Source organism: Meriones unguiculatus, chromosome 18 (genome assembly GCF_030254825.1).
Source record: "Meriones unguiculatus strain TT.TT164.6M chromosome 18, Bangor_MerUng_6.1, whole genome shotgun sequence".
NCBI lineage: Eukaryota > Metazoa > Chordata > Mammalia > Rodentia > Muridae > Meriones > Meriones unguiculatus.
In genome coordinates, this window is record NC_083365.1 from 30,400,901 (window position 1) to 30,407,606 (window position 6,706).

At 38.9% G+C, this 6,706-nt stretch overlaps 1 pseudogene; it reads left to right on the forward strand.

Annotated features, from left to right (window-relative positions):
- Positions 1-421: 421 nt before the first annotated feature.
- On the forward strand, positions 422-1,359 carry LOC132649009 (olfactory receptor 4K3-like; annotated as a pseudogene).
- The last annotated feature ends 5,347 nt before the right edge of the window (positions 1,360-6,706 follow it).

Consider the following 6,706-nt stretch of genomic DNA (forward strand, 5'->3'; position numbering starts at 1 on the left):
TTACTGAATTTTGGTGTATTTCCCTTTCAATTGCCAAATTTAATCCTAATTTTTTTTTCGGAATTTCATGAACGCTAGTAACAAATTTGGACAGTTTTTCTCAATGAAACAGCATCCATTTTGGGGTTTTTACGTTGCTCTCTTGCTTTACTCACTGCTCTCTTAAAAAGAAATTGCTGATAGAGCATGTGAATAACAGTCACACATGATGCTTCTCTTCTTGCACTTGACTCATTAGCTTTCACCTCAGGCAGCACAATGTTACGCATTCTTGGCTTAGATTTATCTTCAATTTATCCAATTCTATTCAGATGAGTTTCAATACGAATGTCTAATTCTACAAAGAATGTTGCCTACAGCATACCTCTAGTTAAAAATTTTTCTTTCTTCGCAGGTTACTTCTGAAGACATACTGAGAAAAATGGGTGAAGGCAATCAGTCTGTGGTGTCAGAATTTATACTTTGGGGACTTTCCAACTCATGGAATATTCAGCTCTCACTCTTTGTGATATTTTTAATGATTTATCTTCTCATTGTTTCTGGAAATATTAGAATTTGGTTTTAATCATCACTGACCCGCATCTGTATTCTCCCATGTATTTCCTGTTGGCCAACCTGTCTTTTGTTGATATGTGGCTTTCTTCAGTCACAACTCCTAAAATGATCACAGACTTTCTCAGGGAAAACAAGACTATTTCCTTTGCAGGCTGCATGTCTCAGGTCTTCTTTGCTCACTGCATCGCTGCAGGAGAGATGGTGTTGTTGGTGGTAATGGCTTATGACCGCTATGTGGCCATCTGCAAGCCACTGCATTACTTTACCATCATGAACCTGAAAAGATGTACTGGGTTGGTGTTGACTTCCTGGACAACTGGATTTGTACATGCCATGAGTCACCTGGTAGTGATTGTGGAGCTGCCATTTTGTGGACCTAAGGAAATAGACAGTTTTTTCTGTGATATGCCATTGGTAATCAAGCTAGCTTGCATAGATTCCGATGATTTGGATGTTCTAATGAATGCTGGCTGTGGGGTTGTGGCTGTAACCTGCTTTATTCCATTGCTCATATCCTACACTTATATCCTAATCACTGTACGACAGAGCTCTAAAGCTGGGGCTCATAAGGCCCTGTCCACGTGCACTGCCCACATCACAGTGGTGATCATCTTTTTTGCACCTTGCATCTTCATCTATGTGTGGCCTCTCAATATCACCTGGTTGGATAAATTTCTTGCTGTATTTTACTCTGTTTTCACACCTCTCCTCAACCCAGGTATTTATACTCTGAGAAATAAAGAAATGAAAAATGCCATGAAAAGATTTATAAGCAACTACTTTGGTCCCAAAGGAAATTTCTAATATCCAGATATATGTCCGAATTACTGAACATAGTGAAACTGACTGTTTGAAATAGATTTTAAGTCAGAAAATATAGTTGATATTCAAAATTTGTACAAATACCCTAATATAGATATAACTTGCTAATTAAAAAAAAATATGACATTTACTGACCAACCCTCTTTCTAAAATTTCTTTCTAAATCTAATTTGAATGTTCTTTCCTTGTAGGGATATCATAAAACTGTTCCTCTAAGTTTTTAATAGAGTTTACCTTAATGTGTGTTGACCAAACTCATATGTTTATCTTTATAAATAACATCTTAGTAAAATTTACCTGATTATAATTCTGTATATTACCACATGCCCCAAAAATTCAATTTCTTTGCCAAATGGCCAATATCATCACTTTTGCCTGATCACAGCTATCAAGAAACAAAACAAAACAAAACAAAACAAAAGCAACTAAAGGAGTGGGCAGAAAATGTTAAGAGAAGATCAAAGAAGTTATAGACTCAACAAGGCAGCATTTTATTATTCTTTGTGTTTTTTATTTTAAGCCAGATGAATATGTATCATAATAAAATGTCCAACAATGTTTACTGAGATTTCTATGTTATCTCAATCTGATACTAAAATTTGTACTCTAAATTATTATTTAATATCATATATCCTGAAATAGAATCTCCATGAGGTCTGTTTTCATAAATTGATTGATTCATAGGGTAACAAACTATGTTTAGGATGCTTTTTCCACAAGATAGAGTTTATAATGTTGGTTAAAACTCCATAGCTATTTGACCACTTTAGGAATGTCAGATCTTATATTAAGTATTTTTTATTTAGGTTGTATTTTAAAGGATGCAAAAAAAGGTTGAAGTTCATTCTTCTTCATGTGCACATCTCATTCTCCTTGTTTAGGATTCTTTCTTTCCTCCAGTATGTAGTTTTGGTATATTTGGTGAAAATCATGTCACTCTAATTGTGTAGAGTTAAGTAAAGTCTTTCTAGTATATTTTATTCATTTATATGTAGTTATACAAGTATGCCAGTACCATACTGTTGTGGTTCAGTTACACAATTAAATATTACTCAGCAATTAAACAGAAGGAAACCATGAAATTTGTAGGCAAATGGTGGCATATAGAAAAGATCATCCTGAGTGAGGTATCCCAGAAGCATAAAGGCATACATGATATATACTCACTTATAAGTGGAAATTAGACATGTAATATATGATAAACATACCAAAATCTGTACACCTAAAGAAGCTAAGCAAGAAGGAGGCCCATGGGTAAGATGATCAATCCTCACTCAGAAAGACAAATGGGATAGACATTGGAAGAAGGAGAAAACAGGAAACAGGACAGGAGCTCACCACAGAGGGCCTCTGAAAGACTCTACCCAGCATTGTATCAAAGCAGATGCTGAGACTCTTAACCAAACTTTGGACAGAGTGCAGGGAATTTTGTGAAAGACGGGTGAGAGAGTAAGACCTGGAGAGGACAGGAGCTCCACAAGGAGAGTAATAGAACCAAAAAACTCTGGCACAGAGGTCTTTTCTGAGACTGACACTCCCACCAAGGACCATTCATGGATATAACCTAGACCCTCTGCTCAGATGTAGCCCATGGCAGCTCAGTATCTAAGCAGGTATCTTGTAAGGGGAACAGGGAATGTTTCTAACATGAACCCAGTGGCTGGCTCTTTGATTGCCTCTCCCTGATGGGGGCAGCTCTGTTGCCAGGCCATAGAGGGGGACAATGCAGCCTATACTGATGACAACCTGATAAGCTAGGGACAGATAGAAGGTGAGGAGGACCTCTCCTATCAGTGGACTCAGAGCGAGGCATGGGAGGAGATGAGGGAGAGAAGGTACGGTTGGGAAGGAATGACGGAAGGGGCTACAGCTGGGATAGGAAGAGAATAAACTGTAATTAATATAAAAAATAAAAATTTAATAAAAAGTGAGATACACTGTCTGCAGGATAGAGCCTTTCAGAGGCCCTCTATGGCAGGTTCCTAGGTTGTTTCCCATTTTCTTCTTCTTCTGATGTCCATCATCTTTGCCTTTCGGGATGGGGATTGAGCATTTTAGTCAGGGTCCTCTCTCTTGATTATTTTCTTTAGATGTACAGATTTTAGTAGGTCTATCCTATGTTATGTCTAAATGAGGGAGTATATACCATGTGTGTCTTTCTGCTTCTGGGACAGCTCACTCTGCATGATCCTTTCCAGGTACCATCATTTACTGCACATTTCATGATTTCCTTGTTTTTCATTGCAGAGCAATACTCCATTGTGTAGATATGCCACAATTTCTGCATCCATTCTTCAGTTGAGGGGCATCTGGGCTGTTTCCAGCTTCTGGCTATTACAAATAAAGCTGCTACAAACATGGTTGAGCAAATGTCCTTTTTGTGTACGTGAGCCTCTTTTGGATATATGCCTAGGAGTAGTATGGCTGGATCTTGAGGAAGCGCTATTCCTAGTTGTCTGAGAAAGTGCCAGATTGATATCCAGAGGGGTTGTACAAGTTTGCTTTCCTGCAACTGTGGTATGGAATTCCACAGTAGTGTTCAGGCTATTTGAAGGGACTTAGTTCCTAATGCCCTGCCTACCTTGGCTTCTGTTTCAGTCAGGGTTTTGTAAAAGAACACAACTGAAAAAAATTAATGTGTGGGGGCTGGAGAGATGGCTCAGCAGTTAAGAGCACTGTCTGCTGTTCCACAGGACCTGGGTCCATTTCCCAACACCCACATGAAACCTCACAACTGTCTATCACTCCAGTTCCAGGGGATCTGACATCATCACACAGACAGGCAAAACACCAGTGAATATAAAAAATAAAATGAATGTGTGTGTTCACATGTGCGTGCGTGTTTGAGTAGAATGGTTTACTGGTTGTAATTCAGGCAGTCCAACAATGGTTGTCTCTTGATGGAAAGGCCAAGGACTCAGTAGCTTGTACAGTCCAGGTGACTAGATATCTCAGCAGTCCCAGTCTAATGCTGGAGTCCCTGTGGATCCCTGAGAGCTGCTTGTCTTCTATCTACATTGAATCCCTAAGTGAGGGAATGCCCTCAGTGAAGGAAGGAATGCCCCAGCATCAGGATAGATGAACTTGCCAGTAACAGTAAGGACAAGGAAATCATGAAATTTGCAGGCAAATGAAAGGAACTAGAAAATATTATCCTGAGTGGGGTATCCCACAACTAGAAAAACACAAATGGTATGCACCCACTTATGAGTGGATATTAACTATATAACATTAAGATAACCATATTAAAATCTACATACCTAAAGAAACTAAACAACAAGGAGGACTCTAGGGAGGATATTTAAATATCATCCAAAATGGCAAATAGGATAGACACCCGAAGCAGTGGAAGAGGGGGAACAAGACAGGAGCCTACCATAGAGGGTCCTCTGAAAGGCTCCACCCAACAAGGGATTGAAGCAGATGCTGAGACTCACAGCTAAACTTTGAGCAGAGAGCAGGGAATCTTATGGAAGAAGGGAGGAATAGAAGGATCCAGAGGGGATAGGAGCTACAAAAGGAGACCAACAAAGCTAAAATATCTGAGCCCAGCAGGCCCTGTAGAGACTGATGCACCAACCAAGGACCATGCATGGAGAGGACCTAGACTTCCTGCTCAGATGTAGCCAATAGGCAAATCAGTCTCCATGTGGGTTGCTGAGTAAGGGGCTGCCTCTGTCATGAACTCACTCTGTTGACTGTTCTTTAGTTACTTTCCCCTGGCTATGTGACCTTGCCAGGCCACAGAGGAAGAGGATCCAGGCAGCCCTGATGAGACTTGATAAGCTAGGGTCAGATGGCAGTTGATAAGATCTCCCCCTTTCATTGGATTAGAATAAGGGAATGGGGGGATGAAGAAGGGTGGGTGGGACAGGGAGGAGAAGAGGGAGGGGCTACAGTTGTGATATAAAAGGAATAAATTGTAAAAAATAAAAACAAACAAAGTCGCTCCCCCCAAAAAAAGTGGGATACAGAACTAAACAGAGAATTCTCAACAGAGGAATATTGAATGGCAGAGAAACACGTAAATAAATGTTCAATGTCCTTAGTTATCAGGAAAATGCAAATCAAAAGGACCCTAAGATTTCATATTACATCCAACAGAATGGCCAAGATTAAATATTCAAGTGACACCACATGCTAGAAAGGATGTTAGAGAAAGGGCAACCCTCCTCCATTGCTTGTGGGAATGTAAACTTGTACAACCATTTTGGAAATCAATATGGCAATTTCTTTTTTTTATTCTTATTTTATTTTAGTTTTAATTACACTTTATTTACTTTGTATCCTCCCTCTAGTTCCCTTCCTCCTCTCTTCCCAATCCCACCCTTCCTCCCCCTTCTCCACGCATGCTCCTCCCCAAGTCCACTGGTACTGGAGGTTTTCTTTTTCTTCCCTTTGATCCTAGTCTATTAGGTCGCATCAGGAGTGGATGTATTGTCTTCCTCTGTGCCCTGGTAAGGCTTCTTCCCCCTCACAGGGAGATGATCAAAAAGCAGGCCAATCAGTTCATGTCAGAAGCAGTCCCTGTTCCCATTACTATGGAACCCACTTGGACACTGAACTACCATCTGTGTACTTTCTTGCTACCTGAAGATCCAGCTTTACCACTCCTATGTCTATATCCAAATGATGCCCAAGTATAAAATTTCAAATAAGCCAAAAGAACAAATTCTGACCAAATAAGATCAGAAATCAATGAAAAAAAAATAGACCAATAAACAGGTGATAATGTATTAAAGCAGAAACAAAGATAATTTTGTACACATTTACTATGAAAAAGTTGGCTCAAAAAGGACCTATAAAAGGCTGTTAATCACAAAATTAGCAGGTTATCTAGGTTGGGTACAGGGAAGAGGTGACATGGTTGATGTTTGGAGTTGATGATTTCTAACACTATCTGGAGGCAGAATTTTACCTGTTTTCTCTTAATACTTTCTAGTGGCTGAGGAAGGCCTTAAACTATAGATGATAATTAATTTTGTCAAAAATGTACTGACATAAAATAAAAATTTCATAGACATACCTATACTAACATTTGGCAAATTTTATAGACATACCTACACTAACATTTGGCAAACAGCTCTTTATTGGGGTTAGCAATCTACACGTAAAATTAATGATTACTATCAAGTCAAAAGTTGAATCTTTAAAATGTTTAATTTTGAATGGATTTGCTAAAATGTCAATTAAGCTGACAGTGAAATAGAATAAAATTAAATAATTAGGTAAGAATATGTCTGTGATCTTAATAACATTAAAGTCCATAATATAATATGGAATGCTTTATGCCTTTTTATTTCTCAGCTTAGAGGAAATAGGTGAATTT